The sequence below is a fragment of the Malania oleifera genome, chromosome 2 (genome assembly GCF_029873635.1).
Source record: "Malania oleifera isolate guangnan ecotype guangnan chromosome 2, ASM2987363v1, whole genome shotgun sequence".
NCBI lineage: Eukaryota > Viridiplantae > Streptophyta > Magnoliopsida > Santalales > Ximeniaceae > Malania > Malania oleifera.
In genome coordinates, this window is record NC_080418.1 from 47,040,489 (window position 1) to 47,059,924 (window position 19,436).

The following is a 19,436-nucleotide window of genomic DNA, read 5'->3' on the forward strand; positions in this document are numbered from 1 at the left end:
TCCTACCCTTGATAATATATGGAGCTTTCTGTATTACCCTCTCCATATCTTCCTCATTCTGAAACTTGAAGACAATCCAATCATCAACATGTCTGATATATGTAACCTGAGCATTCCATGATTTGATAATAGCATTCAATGCACTTGCACTAGGGAACCTATCAACAAAGTATCACACTAGACATTTCAAATATGAATCCTCAGGTCTAGATAAGTCAGATAATTTCAGCTTAGCCCCTTGACCATCTAAGGGGAAAGATGGGATAGGGGTATATGATTTTGGCCTTCTATTGTTAGTGAAAAGTTCAGACCAAGGTACCCTTTTATTGTTCCTAGTAACCATTTTCACCCCTTGATTTTCCTTTTTTGTAGCCTCAGGTTGAGCTTTGGTTGGACTCAAGCCCTCAAGGCCTGGAAGATCCTTTTTACTATTGCTTTCAAAGAGTTCAAACCACAACCTCCTTTTATTGTTTCTGATTACCATACCCTCTCCATGGTTTACCTTCTCAGCAGCCTCCGATTGAGCATTAACTGGACTTAAGCTTCTGGAGCCAATATGATCCTCATCTCCCCAGAGACGTCTTTTTTCCTTTGAAGTCTTATCCCTATCCCTGCTGGAATTCAATCCCAACGCTTCCATAATTTTTTCACTAAGGACCATCAGGGTAGAAAGCCCCATATTGGATTCCACCCCATCTGAGCCATTCGAGCCATTTGCAGTGAGACCAAGATGTCTTTGTATCAAATCCATGAAGTCTTCAGGGGATCGATTCGCTTCAATTTGAATCATTTTCATCTTTACCTCCTTCTGCAGTCTCAAATATTCTCCAAAAATTTCCTGTTCCTTTCTTAACCTCCAGACCGCCGTATCTCCACCCCTTCTTTCGATAAAATCAAGGGCATCATCAATCTTTCTATTTTCATTCATTTGGATTCGAACAAGGCCAGAATCGCATTTCTCAGTATCGTTCTTCTTCAAACATTCAGCCAACCCCATTTTCAAATCCGCATGGGCGGGAAAACTCCCGAAGCTTGACATTTAATCTTAAAGCAAAGATCAAACCGCAAAAATATTACGAATCCTCCCAGATCACCACGGTTGTTACAAATCAAGCCAGAAAACACCACAATCACACCCGGACAAGCACCTCTCCCTAGAGAGAGGCGAGAGCTTCTCTCTCTAACTTGCCACTTGAGTTTAGCCTTTTTTTTTTTTATTGTGCACGGTTGTTTGATTTGCAAGGCCCATGGTCCATGCATGCATTTTAATTTGTTGGCACATGTAATATAATAGACCTTCTTCACATGCACGGCTTTCTTAGAATTTTTTATCATCTTTTCAATTTCTGTATACTTCAAAATCAAATACATGACTTGTATCTTTATTTTTCAATTCCTGAAAAGACCCTACAATCCTTAAGCGCAAGTGCTCATAAATTTACGGGCAAAAGTAGAATAATGATCATAACGTTATCAATTAAAAATAATGTGCATAATTTGGGCATTTAATCCAATTTGTAATAATTAATAAACACATTTAAACACCTAGTTATGCAATATTTGACACTTAATCACTTACCAATCTCGAACCTTGCAAACAAAATCCCAACCATTGAAAACTAATACCTTTGATACCAATTATTGTTACCACACCAACAATCACCTGGGTATGATACCAATTTTTGTTCACAAACAATCAGCACTCAAAAACCAGTTGTTGATGCTGAGTGTGCGCAGCAGAAGACCTTACACGAACTCTCTTGAAACAATTAATGGAACAAGTAGGCAAGCACTCAATATTGAACTATACTAAACAAGTATCCACTTAACAATGAGAATAAATGAAAGCAATGATTAAAAGACACAATAATTTACATGGTTTGGCAATTTACCTACGTCCACAGGAGCAGCAGTTGTTTTCCACTATAAACCATGAAGCTTACAAGCCCTAATCAATCTAGGGTTACATAATAATGAATATATAAGGATCTATTGCGTACAGAAGACCTATAGTTAATCTAAAACACTTCTGTAGCGATCCCTTGGAGGAAATTCCTCCAAAAACTCTTGTTCTATAGATCTCCAATTTGAAAATCTATGATGTCCGCAAGTGAAACCATCGATGGTTTAAATCCGAGAAGATTACTTTCGTAGAACTTCCTAAAATCGTCAACGATTACATGCAAAACATTGACAGTTTGCCCTCAAGGATACACCCTGTATCTCTCTCTTGTTCCCTCGCTTCACGGTGCTTCTCCTGGTATATGCATTCCACTCAGAATATGAGCCACATCCCCAACATCCTCAATTTGAAGACCAAGTGTTTTGATCTAGGCTGATTGAACCCTTCTTATTGTACCATGTAAATCAACTCCTCCAAATCACTATGAAGAAAAGTTGTCTTTACATCCATTTGCTCCAACAACATATCAAAATGCGCTACCAAACCCAACACTGCCCTGATGGAAGTGTGTTTGACCACACGAGAGAAGATCTTATCGTAGTCAACCCCTTTCCTCTGTGAGTAGCCCTTTACTACTATATAAGACTTGAACTTTTCTCCCTCTTTTTCTGATACTGCTTCTTTCTTCTCATAGACCCATTTGCATCCCATCTCTCTCTTCCCCTTTCGAAGCTCCATCGTAGCACCCATCCATATACTATTGTTTTGTGATGAGCCTCTAAAAAAGAATGATTTTAGACCCTCATTTACCTTTGTTTATCCTCATTTTATTATGTATTTATGCAAAGTTATCATTGTTCAGAGCTATGCAAGGTTTGTTTGTCTTTTCAGGAAAAATAGGTTAAACCATGGAGTTGGACATTATAAGAAGCCAAGGAGGATTTAGAGGATTCAAAGCTCGAATTCAGACATTTAGCCAAGCTCCAGAAGCTTCAGATCATGAATAAACATGAAGATGATGCTTGACCATGTGACGCCATTAGCAACACATAAGGGCGACCTAGTCTTCCACTACGGACTCCAAGGTTCAGACTGAGATCAAAATGCTGCAAGGTTCAACCAAGCGCATGACCAAGTGACACCCTAGAGTGACCACATCGAGATACTAAGACAGAACTAAAAGTTAAAAGTACTGAAGTCTCAAATTTTTTGACCAAGAGACCTTCAGGGGCGACTATGTCGAGATACTAAGATTTCCTGAAGATCGAGATACTGCAAGTCTCAACCATTAGTTCGACCATCAAGACCCTAACATGCGACAAATTCGACGACATTGAAGAATTGAATCCCTGACTTCCCTCTACATCCAACTAGGATGCACACAAGAATGACAGAAGGGCGACTTGGTCGACAGCAACGATCTTCTATGCAAGATTTGCTACAAACGTTCCTAACTTGTAAAAAAACCCTTGTAGACCCTAGAACCTATAAGTATTTGCTATGAACACAAGCTTTGGGTTTCTCTTTGGCCTCTCTTAGGTTAGTGACAGACCTAGGAAGTCATTGAGTGCCAAGTTAGAGTAAGAGTAGATTAGTTTTAGTTCGTGTATGGAGTGTCCGAAAGCCTGTGACAACCGGTAGCATTCATACAACAATCGGCTACGTATCAGTCAAAGGGAAATAGTCGGCTATGGAATCGCGGAGGTGTTCAATATCGTTGAGATAGGGTATACTCTGGTTCCCGACCGTACTCTGGACGGTTGGTGCACCCTTGCTATCCTGTGCCCTTGATTGCCCCTCTCCTGCGTTGGCCCACTCGGGTTAGTACTTCTATAGAAGTTTGGATTAGCATAGTTAGAAGCATGGCATCCAGTGTCTGATTTGAATCTTAGTATCACTTTGTAAAAGTAGGGTAACTTAGAAATTTTCTTACTTTCTAGTAGTTTAGATTTATTTGCTTTCAGTTACATGCTTTCCAGTAGTTTTTAGAAAATCACCATTGCAAAATACCAGCTTTCATTGCTTTTTCATAACAAGGCTTTAGTAAACTAAATTGGAAGTAGATTAATAATTGCACTTCAAGTCTCTGTGGATCGATACCCGTCTTACCCACTTTCTACTAAACTTGGGATAGTTACGTTTTATAAATATTATTTTTGGTTGTTAATGACCCAAGCCTTGGCGAGCCTACATAATTTTGGCTTTGTTGCCAAGGACTTGGCTATGGTTATAAGCTAACTTCCACTTTAGAGTATTATTGCCTTGTTCTTTTGATTTTTTCTCCTTTTGTCTTCACTTTCTTTGTTAATTTCTATTTTCTTTATTTTTTTTCTGTTTTTGAAGTCTGAATCTTTGTGCTTAGACATGTGTATGTTTGCTCTGCATTCTTTGGAACCCGAGATAATTCCCATAGATCTTGAGATTGAAAAATCTCGTAGTCCCCTTAGGAAAGCTATCTCTAATCCAAAGAAGGCTGAGTCATCTGAACTGAAAGCAATGTTTGAAGATAACCCCTTGGTTTTCATTGAACAAATACCGGAACCCCCCGCTCCCCACCTACCTATGGTAGGAGAGCAACATCTTTGGCCTCTTAGGGACTACTTTGTATCTAATGCATACACCTCGCCTTACTGCATACGGATCCCGGATGTTTAGGTGGCACAATTTGATATTAAGACTTCAATCATCTCAATGCTACCCAACCTTCATGGGAACTCTACTAAAAATCCTTATCAGTATCTAAATAAGTTCTTGGAAATTTGTTCCACCATCCGCATCCCTAATTTCAATGATGATGCTTTCTATCTTAGGCTCTTCCCATTCTCTCTGAAGGATAAGGACAAATATTGGCTGATGTCCTTAGAAACGAACTCGGTGACCAACTGGGCCATGCAATATGAATTTCTTAAAAAGTACTTCCCAATTGGGAAGACTAACCAGCTTTGGAGAGCTATCACAAGTTTCTCACAGACGGATGGGGAACTCTTATTTTAGACTCGGGAGTGCTTCAGGGACCTTCTCCGTAAATGCCCACATCACCAAGTCCCCAAGTGGCAATTAGTGCAAACTTTTTATGAAGGGTTAGCTGAGAGAGATAGGTCTATGGTAGATGCATTGTGTGGAGGTACTTTTCTCACAAAACATGAAAATGAAGCCTGGATTTTCTTTGAAAGTTTAGTTGAGAATTCTCAGCAACACATGGCTACTATTCATAGACTAACCAATCCATCAACGTCGAAACCTAAGGGAGTCCACGAGTTGACCGAAACGAAGACGTAGCCCCTACTTTGTATGCTATATCTAAAAAATTAGATCAATGCTTGTACTTAGGACCACAAACAATAGTGTTTGTAGATGTTTGTGCAATTTACTTTGACCCTTCACATATATGTTATAATCTCTTGCTTGCTTACTCCCAGCTTGAGCTCGTGTATGAGAAAGTAAAGGCCACTCAAAATTAGTATGATAAGTCGTCCAATGACCCTTATTCAAATACCTACAATTTTGGGTGGAAACAACATCCTAACTTCTCCTGGAGGCCGCAAACTCCAGGTTTTCAAAGCCAAATACTTCAACAAAACCCTAATGTCATGCCTCCATGCCCATATCAAAATTTCCAAAATCATTCGAACTCAGGCCCCAAACCTTCATCCGTTCAGCATCCGCCTCCACCTCAATCCAAATATGATTTATTTTAAGAGACGGTTACTGGCCTAACAAGGCTTACAATTCTTATTTTGATGATAACAAATCATGATATGTTTAATATGGTTTGTTTTAAGTGAAAGTTTTTCAGGAAGAAGGGAAAGCTTAGAGAGAGTTCAAAGCTCAAAAGGATGATAAAGCTTATGATGAAAGTACTACTCAAAAAGATTAAGAAAGAAAGATGATCAGAAGCTAAAAGATGATAGAAGAACAAAGAGTTAATTGAAGATCAAAAGAATATAGTTTTAAGAATGGTTGAATGTAAGTACTTCGAGTAAACATTCAAATATAAACTGAATTGAAGTTCTTATAAAACAAAAGAAACTTAGAAAAGTGGTGTTAGAAAGAACCTAAAGAATGTTTAAAAAATCAAAGTGAATGAGGGTTCAAAAGAAGAAATTTTTTTGAAATCTGATAGGTCAGGCGACTGCCTCCTTGTGGCAAGCGACTTCAAAAATAAGAAAAGCTTTTTTAAAAGAGGCAGTAGGGTGCCAGGCGACTGCCTAAGCACAGCCAGACGCCTGGGTGGTCAAGCCAGGTGACTGCCTAGGTTCTGTCAGGCGACTACCAGTATTCTGAGTTTTGAATTTCCTCTATCGCAGGCAACTGCCAGGTCGTGGCAGGCAACTGCCACTCGAACAGTTTTTTAAAATATCCAACGGGAAGATTTTTTAAATGGATTTATTGAGCACTACTCTTTTGAAGAACTTGGGGATTACTCCAAGTAAAATCGGGGAGCAAGGAATTACTTTTAAACATCTATAAATAGCCCCAAACTTCAAAGATTTTGACACCAAGAAATTTTTCAGCTATCAAAATTCCCTAAAAGCTCTCAAACTCTTTTGTGTTCATCCTACTTCAACTAATGAGTTACTGCTGATACAAATTCCGAAGTAGAGCCTTTAAAGTCTGAATCTTTCAATACTTGGAAGATATTTGGTGATCTAAATTCAATTTGAGCTTCAATACTTTTATATTTGATTTACTTTGAAGTATACTTGTGCTGAATCTTGTACTAATCTACTCTGCTAAGAGAGTGTCTTTTGTACACAAACTTTTCTCTATCTTGTTTCTTGTTTATTGACAATTCAAGGTTGTAGAATCGTTGGACCAAAAGAGGGAATATCATTTGGATTGGTGGGCTCTAGCCTAAAGGAAGGAATGGTTGTAATCGGTATTGTTCCACCCGTCAAAGGAACTGAACTAGCGAATCCTTTAGTGGTTTGCCAAAGGCGAGGACGTAGGCTAGGTATAAGATGAACCTTGTAAAACCTTGTGTCTATCTCTTCTTCCTTACTCTTTATTTGTCAGCAAAACTTACAACCTGTGTGTATGCTTTAAATTTTTAAATTTTGAGTGTATAGTTGTTAAATAGACCGGAAGATAATTTGTTTTGGCTTGATCAGCATTGATTGACGAAACCGAAAGGGATTACATTGGTTGATCATCCTAAATTTATTAACCTGAAAGTTTGTTTAATAACTAAACACAAAGAAGAAGTGTGATTGTGAAATAAAACAGGGCTTATATAAATTTAGTGTGCTTTACACTTTGATTTAGGGCTATTGATATAAAGATTAAAATATTGATTATTTTGTTGATTGGTTGTGGTTGACTTTATTTTGTGATTGCTTGTTGTGATTGTTGATGTAAAACAAAGTTTTAAAAAGAAAATAATTTTAAAAACCCAATTCAACCCCCTCTTGGGAAGCTATCCTAATTTCAACGGTGTTGATAGCCTTTAATCGAATCGAAGGGGACCGTTAAGTGGACTGGAAACTACTTCGCTTCTATTCCCAATCTATCACAAATCTAGAAGCCACCATGGGGTCGCTAGCTGCTACTTTGAATTGGAGGGATGAGAGTAAGTTACCAACTTAGCCCAAAATAAATCCAAAGGGGCAATATAGGGTAGAGTGTGAACTAGACACTGGTCCGACAACTTATCCTGGGCAGGCCCACATGGTAAGTTGTAAGGTGACAGATAGTGAAACCGAGGAGCAATTAAGCAAAGAAGAGAATGAAGAAGAGGAGAAGGTGGCACCAATTACCGATCTTTATCTCCCACCTTCTTCTAGCCTGAAGCATGACCACCCCGCTTCCTCACTCATGGTTGGTGGGACAAAGCCACATTATGCCCCTCATAGGCCTTTCATGTCTCTTTAGCCTCATGCTCTTCAGATCTTCCTATGCTCTGCTCATCCTATGCGGAGACCACCACTGAGTCCATTTTGGATGCATTCCTGCGATTTCAAGCCAACCAACCCCTCTTGGATGCAATGAATAAAACACCTAGATATGCACAAACCATAAGGGAACTACATAGGTTGCAAAAGGAATCGAGGGTAGGTATGAATGGACAAGCATGGTTGACTGAGCACTGGAGTTCATGACACAAAGTCACCTCCCTCCTAAACTAAAAGACCCTGACTCCCCCACAGTCTCTTGTCTAATTTGTGATTATTCCATTAAAGGGGCTTTTTTAGATCCAGGGGCAAGTGGGAACATCCTTCCATACTCAGCTCATCACCAACTTAAAATTGGAAAGCTACAACCCATTCAGGTCACATTGAGTTTAGTTGATCGATCCCTTAAGAAACCTAGGGGTATAGTAGAGGATGTCATAGTCACAGTTAGAGAATTCCAATACCTGGTTGACATCATTATTCTAGATCATGGAACCCTCCACTTGGGGGGGGGGGGGGGCAGCGCAGGCCAAGAGTACGACCAGTTCTTGTTCTTCTTCTTCTTCTTCTGCTCAAGTCTCCATATTTGCTCCAGCCTCCATTCATACCAGCAGTCCACACCATAGCTGCAGCCGAAGACCCCCTCTGCTCCATGGATCATCACCTCTACTGCATAGCCGGACCTCTTCCATACCAGTAGCCAAGCCCTTCTCCACAGGGAGAACCAAACCACTCCACGAACTAGACGACCACTGTCTCTACAAACCCACTCCGGAAAACCAGCCGTAGCAACTTGCTACGAGCCCTTCCCCAGACGTCCCTGCTGCTGGCGCCACGAACCACCCACACAGCAACCCAGCTCCAGCGGCGAAGCTCCTAACCGCTCCTCAGCCGGCTCCTGCTCCCAGCGAGATCCCATAGTGCCCTTACACTCAGCTTCGGCAACTACCTTTTGCACCAGTCACAGACAGCTCGAAGACACCTCCACCATAGCAATCCTTTGCAATTGTTGCAACCTAGGCACCATCAACTAGAACTCTGGCGAATGCACCACGGAGTCCAGCAACCCCGGCCAACTGCCACAAACACCCATCGATCCACCTTCGTCTCGCACAAATCCAGCTACAGGGGAGCATTCACTTCCATACATACTCTCTTCTCACCTCATCTCTCCATTCTCTTACTCTTTCCTCTGTACGCAGGGCAGCGGTCATACGAAATCACAGCTGCGACCACCGCGGCGTCATAGAGACTTTTGTCGTTATCCCACAGCCGCACCAGCAGACGAGGAGCTCCATGCCGCTGCCTTCTTGGCGACACCCATGGTAGCCACTTGCACACAGACACACACAGTACATAGACAAAACACACACACACGCACCCAGCACACACACATGTTGATTTTTATTTATTATTCTGTTAAGTTTTGTTTTTAGTTATTTATTTTATGTGTTATTAGTATAGATGTTAAATGATTAGGGATAAGTTTTTAATATGTTTTAGGTAATATTTACATTTAAGCTATTGTATATATGCTGAATAATTAATATTAGTATGGTAGAATTTTTATGGATATTATATATTCATTAGGTTAAGTATTTTGGAATTAGCATCTTAATAATATTGCATATTTATTATTGTGATAATGTGGTATTATATATTTAATAGCCTAGTGTGTTGTATGTTAGTATTATAACAATTTTAGTTATATGTATATCACATATTAGCATGTGGGTAAATTTTACATATTTAGCATTTTTGTATATATATATATTTTCTTTTTTGGATGATACATATTTAGTAACTTAGGGTTTTAGGTAATTACATATTTAGTAGTAATGTAATATTTTAAGTAATGATATAACTTAGGGCTTTAGGTAATTATATATTTGGTAATTTAAGTATTTTGAGTAACACTATATATATTTAGTAATATAACATTTTAAGTAATACTATGTATTTATTATTGTGATATCTTTAATATCTTAATATATATGGTATATGGTATTTTATTACTTATTTTGGTATTCGCAATATTTTAGTAGATATGCGTTATTATTAATATTATATGCATTAGGGATAGTGTAATATCTTCACTTATTATCCTATTAATATATGTTAAAACCTCCCATACTAGTATTTTCTTATAAAATTTTTTATACAATTTCAATATTTGGGAGTGTATTTTCTTAAATATTTTCTTGATTTTTTTCCCTATGATTTTAATGAGGGTAGGAGCTTTCGGGCTTCCCGTACAATAGTTCTTAGGGAATATATATAGTACACATATTTTTGTATATTTTATTTATTCATTTATTTATTTATACCACATGTACATTTGTAAATCCACTAATAAAGGGGTGATTTGAAAGACTTATTAGATTAACTTAGGGATAATTCTGAATTAATTAGGTACCGTTCGTAAGAACGAACACGTAGGGGGTGCTTATACCTTCCCCTCGCGTAACCGAACTCCCGACCCCAGCTTTGGTAACATAGACCCATTCTACCCCTAACGGGGTGGTAATCATGTGTTCTAGCCACACTAAAAGGTTAGTGGCAACTCCAACATTCCTTAGTTTTCCCGAAAAATGTTAAATAAATTTTTAATTTCGCCGCTCGGGGCACCCGCGCTCTGGGACGTTACAATAGCCGAGCCAATAATTAATTAGGAATTGTCCCAATTTAAATCTATTAAGTCTTTTAATTACTCCACTTTTGTAAATAAAATACCCCTATTTGAATAAAGTAATTTGTTAAAATTATAATACGTTTGACTTGGTAAATATATGTTTCCATAGTTGTAGATAGCTTAGAGTTAATAATCATAGATACCTTAATTAATGTTCCCATATATAGAGATACCTTCATTGATGTGAATATTACTTTCCATATAGGTAGATACCCTTTATTAATGTGAATATTACTTCTCGTAAAGGTAGATACCCTCATTAATGTGAATATTACTTCCAATATAGGTAGATACCCTCATTAATGTGAATATTACTTCCCATATAGGTAGACACCCTCATTAATGTGAATATTACTTCCCATATAGATAGATACCCTTCATTAATGTAAATATTACTTCCCATATAGGTATATATTCTTAATTAATGTGCATATTTAGTTTCCATATAGGTAGATTTTGAACATTTATTCCCCTATAAATGTGAATATCCTCGCTTCAATGTGAATGTTTGTTACTATTTTTATAAATATCGTGGGTTTAAAGTGAACATTTAATATCCCTGGTGTAATGTGTATTTGTTTCCTTGATGGCTCAAGCATGAAATTGCCTATAAATACTCTATTGATATGATTATTAAATAAGCATGTGATTAATTTTGAAATAGCATGTGCATGCATGTGGGGTAGTGGGATTAGGCTAAATTTGAATTCACACACTTTCACGCTCTATACCCGAGCTTTCCCTACTAGGATTAAATAGGAGTGTAATAGCGTTAGTTCCTTCTTGGCAGAGCTTGATGGGACCCGCGAACTACTCCGCTCAGTGCAGGTTTTATCCGAACCCCTATGAGGGAGGATGGAATTCCAAAATGGGGACCTTTTGTCAATAGGATTAGAGCCTACCCACACATGTTTGTATATAGTTTTCCTTAACCAGGATAGAGCCATGAAGAACCCTGTATATACATACCTACCCTGGGTCGGGACATCCTTCTCCCCATACCGTCTGTTGTATATATGTTGTGAGATTCCTTGTATTATACCATGCATCCATTTTAGACTTACATACTACTTAGCCAGTATTCTGAAAAATCCCAATAATGAGACCATGGCCCATCCTTTCAAAGAATGAAGAACTTGGCCCAAGCATTTTAAAATATGGGTCAGCCCAACCCTTTTCAAATTACTCGGGCCCAATTCTTTAAAAACAAACTTGGGCCTGACCTTTTCCTAAGCAAAAACTTGGCCCAGACCTGCTTTTCAAAAAGGGTCAAACCCAGATTTCAAAAAGTGGGTCTCGGCCCTATTACTTACAAATCCAGGCCAACATTTTCTAAGCAATCCAAGCCCAATTCCTTTTCAACTAGGGTCTGATCCCATCATGAAATAGCTCAAAGCCCATATTTTTAAATAGTTGAGGCCCAAGTACACACTAAAGTCCACAAGTCCGCATTGAACAAATCCAACGGGTTGACTAGCCTGGGTCAACCCCAACCTCGGATCATAATCTAACCCTTCATAGAATTTAAGGTACGCGGACTGTCATCAAGGAAAGGAATGGTTAAGGGAAGAATTGAATTGAAATTGTGGCCCATCAATGGTCGTCTTAATCTTGAAATCTATCATTAGCGGGATGTTTTCAAAATTCTGGCAAAGTAGTTATTTAGGTTACATCGCATTCATGCACTTCATTTCATGCGTAGCTATGCACGATAGGTTGCGTACATGTTCATATCCTTATTGGTATGTATTTTTGTACTAGGTACACCCATGCATAAACACTCATTGCATAACATAATCATTCCATCTTTAATTTCATAACCATGCATGCATAGTCATCTCCAATGGGCCAATAATCATATTCTAATTGTCAGCAAAATCATGGGCCAAGGTGGCAAAGTTAAAGATCCCGGATTCCAGTATTGAGTAGAGCAAGATGATCTCTCTACGGCGAAAGGTTAAGTCATGGGAACTCTTTGTCAAATTACAGTTGAAATGTAACAAATGCCATCGGTTTAAAAGACTGATCGGTACTCAACTTCAGAAGTGAGCTCACATGAAACAAAAATGATGTGCTTGATCACCTAAGGGTAATAAGAAGAGGAATGCATCCATGCTTTTTATTTAAATCATTTTAAAATTGAATGAAATAAGAAGTCTTTCAGTCTCATCTTATCTTATCCTCCTCGGATCATCACCTTGTGCCAAATTTTGCTTATTTTTGCTTGCATTTTGTGCAAAGTGACATAGGAGATAGTTTTTTAAATACAAAGGAATTAGAACCAAAATTTGGTTTTGGGAGTCTATTCAATGGGGCAAAAAAAGAAAAAAAAAAGAAAAAGAAAGAGAGAAGAAGAAAGAAGGGTATAAAGGAAAAGCCTCCAAGATGAAGTTTAGTAAAGACCCCACTTCAAGATGGTGTCAAGGAGTCTTATTGGGTGAGGATTTCAAAATGATGAAGAGTCGTAGGACAAGTAGACAGAAACGACTTATCAAGCCTTATCATGCATTTTCTGCATGAAATCGACGAACAAAGTCTCCCGTTTTTGTCTTCTAAATTATGATTGGTGTCTTAATAGTATAATGATTATATTCTGATCAAATGAGGGGTGACTATCTTTGGTTGACCAATTTTCCCATAAAGAACCAAACAATGATTTACCATTTGTTAACCAAGTTGAGCCTGAATGTTAAACCAGTTTTTTCTTAAAAGTCAATTCACCTAAAATTTAACCTAGGTTTGTGTTCCCTAATGTTTGGCAAGTTATTTGAGACAATAATCATTACCAAAAGGATGGAAGGCTATTTTTTGGCTACCCAAAAGAAAGTCAAAGAAGAAATCCCTTACAAGCCCTTTTGAGCTTGAAAAATTCATTTCTTGATTAACCCGTCAAAGGATCACACCCAACACTGGAGCAGTTTTAGAAGGATCAGTCCTAAATGGAGTTCAAATGTAAATGAAGTTAAGATTCCTTTATAAAAGGAAAAGAAAAAGTTGCGGTAAAAGAAGAAGAAGAAGATTAAAAAAATAATAAAAAAAGAAAAGAAAAGGGGAAGGCAAAAGAAGAAAAAAAGGAAGAAGAGAGAAAAATAAGGGCCATACTACATATGTGATCTTTGACCAAATTACCCTTGATGAAATCGATGATTTTGAGCCTTATTTAACTTTTTTCTTCTTTAACGCATACCCTTAGCCAACATTACGGTTCAAATGAAAGTCCTGACTAGATTGATATACATTGTTGTCTCAAATGATTTGCCAGACTCAATGTTGAGTTTGAACTACGTAATGACTTGATCCTGCAAAGGTACGTAGGCAACTTATTCAAATGACAAGTTCGGTCAATACTTTACGAATACTGCACCACTGGGGCAGAAATCTTTATTAGGGGATGGGATTTTTTTGCCTTAGTTTCCTTGTTCTTGGTGAAACCTATATCCTAAGCCTACATTTCATCCCGTGTCTTAAAGTCCACCCTGAGATTGGAATATTGATTAGACTACTTAATGAGACACTAGTTATAATTCAAGATAGGGAGTTTGAACTAAGCTTGAAATAAGTAAGAAAGAATCTTTAAGTGGAGATACAGTGGAGGAGTTATGGTTATTAGGCTAAAAAAATTTTTAAAAAAAAAAGAAAAAGAAAAAAAAAGGGGTGTTGCCCATTGATATGATTCTCTAAGCTAGCAAAGTTATATTAGTGTCAAAGTACTGGTAAAATTTGTCTCCTATTTAACAAGCACATAAAATCAAGCATAGACAAGCAAGTTTGTGCATTCCATCCGTATTCCCATTGAGATTGAGTTATCATATTGCATGCTTATTCATTTAAATTTCAAAGATATTTTTTCCAAAGAACGTCCTTGTGGAGAAAATGAAAGACGGACAAAATCAGCTACAAATACATCTACTAGGGTAGGTGTCATGCCGACATCTATGTCAGTTGGGAATTCAAAAATATGGCCAATATTAGAATTGGATTTGTTATGAGCTTGTTGGTAAATTGGCACATCATCATGTATTACATCAAAAAAGAAAAAAATAACAAAAAACAAAAAAAATCGCCTTGCCCTTCAAAGTTTTAAAGGAGAATGGATAATCAAAGGGTTTCAGAATCACCAGAAGTTTATATAAAGAAGATCCCTGTAGAGAAAGAGCAGTCTAACTGGGGCAAATGTCATGTTAGGTTTCAAAATCTGCTTATTCAAGAAGAATTGAGTTTCAGTGGGACCCACTTAAACACCTTCTTACTAGATTGGAATATGAAAATAGGGCCAATATCAGCTATAGATCCATTCAACTAAGGCAGATTTTGTGATCGAGTTTCATTTGAGCCAAGCCAATCACCTCCATGGCCATATGAGTCAAGAAAATTGAAGCCAAGATCAGTAACAAACGATGGTAACTGGGGCAAATTTTGGTTTGAGTTTTATCTCGACTAATTCCAATGCCTTCATATTAGAGTGCACAATGATAACATAGCCAAGATCAGTGGACAAGGATCGAAACTGGGGCAGTTTTTAAGTTCTATTAGAGCGAATTCAAGAGCTTTCAGGAAAGAATAAAAGTCGAAAATAGGGCCATGACCAGTGGCATGTAAACACTAGGGCAAATTTTGACTGCCTTTTGGAATTTGAAACATGGCCAGAATCAGCTGCAACTTGGAATTTGAAAGCACACCCAAGATCAGAGATTGGGTTGTTGATTACAAGCACGTTGGAAGGAGAAAAGATTCATGCATTACCATACATTTCATCCATTGCCACACATTCCATGCATTGCATAAGAAAGAAAATACAAAGGGCATCTCATTCAACATGCATTCATCTTTGCATTCATGCATCATTATACACACATAGCAACATATCACTACATTCTAGCATCTTAGGTAGCAACATGCATAAATATAGCAATAGAGCACAATTCATTCATACTTGCCTGGTTGAATAAACTATTGAATAATTCTTTTGCATCCATGACTAAGCCATTCTTGTCTAGACATATTTTGAAACTGGGGCAGTTGGCCCCCATGCACAGATTGACATACTTTGAAACTATGGCAGTTGACCTCAGGAAGTAATTGATGCATTGGTTGTTGAGTCTCAAAGAGGGTAATCTAAAGACAGCCAAAGAAACACAGGATTTTGTTTCCAATCGATAATCCCCGATGGAATAATTTCGAACCCTACACTTGAGGACATTTTCCATAAGAATCTCATGGTCTCGCACCCGATTGATCACCGATTGATCACCCTCAGCAGGATAACCATTTTCCAAAATACTGACCTTCCAAAAGATCTCGGGACCTGACACCTGATTGATCATACCTAGTGAAGCAAATTTTAAGGACTTAAAACCTATATGAGCTTATTCTTCAAAGAGTCTCGAAATCTTGCACCCAATTGATCATCCTCACACTTCAGCACTCGGGTTCCTACACCTGATGCACATCATCTTCATATTTCAGCACTCAAGTTCCTACACCCGATGCACATCATCCTCACACTTCTGCACTCGGGTTCCTACACCCGATGCACATCATTCTCATACTTCGGGTTCCTACACCCGAGGTATATCATCCTCACACTTTAGTGCTCGAGTTCCTACACCCGATGCACATCGTCCTCATACTTCAGCACTTAGGTTGCTACACCTGATGTACATCATTCTTATACTTCGGGTTCCTACACCCGAGGCACATCATCCTCACACTTTAGCGCTCGAGTTTCTACACCCGATGCACATCATCCTCATACTTCAGCGCTCCGGTTCCTACACCTGATGCACATCATCTTCATATTTTAACGCTAAGGTTCCTACACCCGATACACATCATCCTCATACTTTCGCACTCGAGTTCCTACACCCAATGCACATCATCCTCATACTTCAAGTGCTCGGGTTCCTATACCTGATGCACATCATCCTTATACTTCGGTGCTCGGGTTCCTACACCCGGGACACTTCACCCTCCGTGAACGTTCAGGTTCCTACATCTGGTGCGAGTCACCCTCCGTGAACTATAGCATGGGTTCCTACACCTAGTGCGAGTCACTCTCCGTGAACTATAGCTCGGGTTCCTACACCCGGTGTGAGTCACCCTCCATGAACTATAACTCAGGTTCCTACACCCGGTGTGAGTCACCCTCTGTAAACTATAGTTCGAGTTCTTAGACCAGGTGCGAGTCACCTTCCGTGAACTATAGCTCGGGTTCCTACACCCGGTGCTAGTCACCCTCCGTGAACTATAGCTCGGGTTCCTACACCCGGTGCGAGTCACCCTCCGTGAACTATAGCTCGGGTTGCTACACTCGGTGTGAGCCACCCTGCATGAACTATAGCTCGAGTTCCTACACCCGGTGCGAGTCACCCACCATGAACTATGCCTCGGGTTCCTACACCCAGTGCAAGTCACCCTCCATGAACTATAGCTCGGGTTTCTACACCCAGCACAAGTCCTCCTCAATAGCCTTGCTAACCGGGATTCTACACTCGAGCCATCATTAACCATTGGTCCAAAATTCCCATTGAAAAGTCATCGGACTCTTAGAATCCTACATTTGAGAAGTCCTCGAGACCCTACACTCAATTGATCATCCCCAACAAAGTAACCATTTTTCAAAGACTTAGGATCCTATATCTGAACACTCAGAATCTTACACTTGAGTGATCATTCCTGATTGGCAGAAATAAATAATTCTTGATTAACCTGAAAGCCATAGGGAGTTGTTTGGCCTGGCTAAAATATGTGTCTTTTATCTTTGCAGGCTTATTGCTACAAAAAACGTAGGAGAGTTCCTACCGTTACATTGAAGCAACGAAGCCTACAAAGAGGGGCAGCTGTAGACACCCTATTTTTTCCCAAGGCCCAATATATTATTATTATTATAATTATTATTATTATTATTATTTTTTTTTTCTTATTTTTATTAGTAGATTTAGGGTTTTGGTGAAGCCTTTAAAAAGGCATGTCCACAGTGGAGTTGGGGGCGCGCAGCACAAGCCAAGAGGACGGCCAGTTCTTGTTATTGTTTTTCTTCTTCTTCTTATTCTTCTGCTCAAGTCTCCAAATTTGCTCCAGCCTCCATCCATACCAGCAGTCCACACCATAGCCATAGCCGAAGACCCCCTCTGCTCCACAGATCATCACCTCTACTGCACAGCCGGACCTCTTCCATACTAGTAGTTGAGCCCTTCTCAACAGCAAGAACTGAGCCACTCCACTAACCAGACAGCCACCGTCCCTACAAACCCACTTCGGCAAACCAACCGTAGCAACTTGCTGTGAGCCCTTCCCCAGATGTCCCTGCTGCTGGCGCTGCAAACCACCCACGCAGCAACCCAGCTCCAGCGGTGAAGCTCCCAGCCGCTCCTCAGCCGGCTCTTGCTCCCGGCGAGATCCTATGGTGCCCTCACACTCAGCTCTGGCAACTACCTTTCGCACCAGTCACAGATAGCCCGAAGACACCCCCACCACAACAATCCTCTGCAATTGCTGCAACCCAGGCACCATTTGCCAAAACTTCGGAGAACGCACCACGGAGTTCAGCAACCCCGGCTAGCCACCACAAATACCCGTCGATCCACCTTCGTTTCACACAAATTCATCTACAGGTGAGCATTTACTACCATACATACTCTCTTCTCACCCTTATCTCTCCATTCTCTTACTCTTTCCTCTATATGCAGGGTAGCGGTCATACGAAGTCACAGTCGCTACCACCGCGGCGTCACAGAGAATTATGTCGTTATCCCACATCCGCACCAGCAAATGAGGAGTTCCATGCCGCTACCTTCCCGGTTACACCCACGGTAGCCACCTGCACACAGACACACACAATACATAGACAGAACACACACACACGCACCCAGCACACACACATGTTGATTTTTATTTATTATTCTGTAAAGTTTTTTTTTTTAGTTATTTATTTTATGTGTTATTAGTATAGATGTTAAATGATTAGGGATAAGTTTTTAATATGTTTTAGGTAATATTTACATTTAAGCTATTGTATATATGCTGAATAATTAATATTAGTATGGTCAAATTTTTATGGATATTATATATTAATTATGTTAAGTATTTTGGAATTAGCATCTTAATAATATTGCATATTTATTATTGTGATAATGTCGTATTATATATTTAATAGCCTAGTGTATTGTATGTTAGTATTATAACAATTTTAGTTATATGTATATCACATATTAGCATGTTGGTAAATTTTACATATTTAGCATTTTCGTATATATATATATATATATTGGATGATACATATTTAGTAACTTAGGGTTTTAGGTAATTACATATTTAGTAGTAATGTAATATTTTAAGTAATGATATAACTTAGGGCTTTAGGTAATTATATATTTAGTAATTTAAGTATTTTGAGCAACACTATATATATTTAGTAATATAACATTTTAAGTAATACCATGTATTTATTATTGGGATATCTTTAATATCTTAATATGTATGGTATATGGTATTTTATTACTTATTTTGGTATTCGCAATATTTTAGCAGATATGCATTATTATTAATATTATATGCATTAGGGATAGTGTAATATCTTCACTTATTATCCTATTAATATATGTTAAAACCTCTCATACTAGTATTTTCTTATAAAATTTTTTTACACAATTTCAAAATTTGGGAGTGTATTTTGTTAAATATTTTCTTGATTTTTTTCCCTATGATTTTAATGAGGGTAGGAGCTTTCGGGCTTGACGAACCCTAGTTTTGAGGGAATATATATAGTACATATATTTTTGTATATTTTATATATTTTTTTATTTATACCGCATGTACATTTGCAAATCCACTAATAGAGGGGTGATTTGAATGACTTATTAGATTAACTTAGGGATAATTCTGAATTAATTAGGTACCATTTGTAAGAACGGGCGCTTAGGGGGTGCTCATACCTTCTCCTCGCGTAACC

At 38.6% G+C, this 19,436-nt stretch overlaps 1 non-coding gene across 1 annotated transcript; it reads right to left on the bottom strand.

Annotated features, from left to right (window-relative positions):
- Window positions 1–4,841: 4,841 nt before the first annotated feature.
- Window positions 4,842–4,947, bottom strand: LOC131149984 (small nucleolar RNA R71). The gene has a single exon (XR_009135372.1). It is a non-coding gene; the product is annotated as a small nucleolar RNA R71 (small nucleolar RNA).
- Between the last annotated feature and the right edge of the window lie 14,489 nt (window positions 4,948–19,436).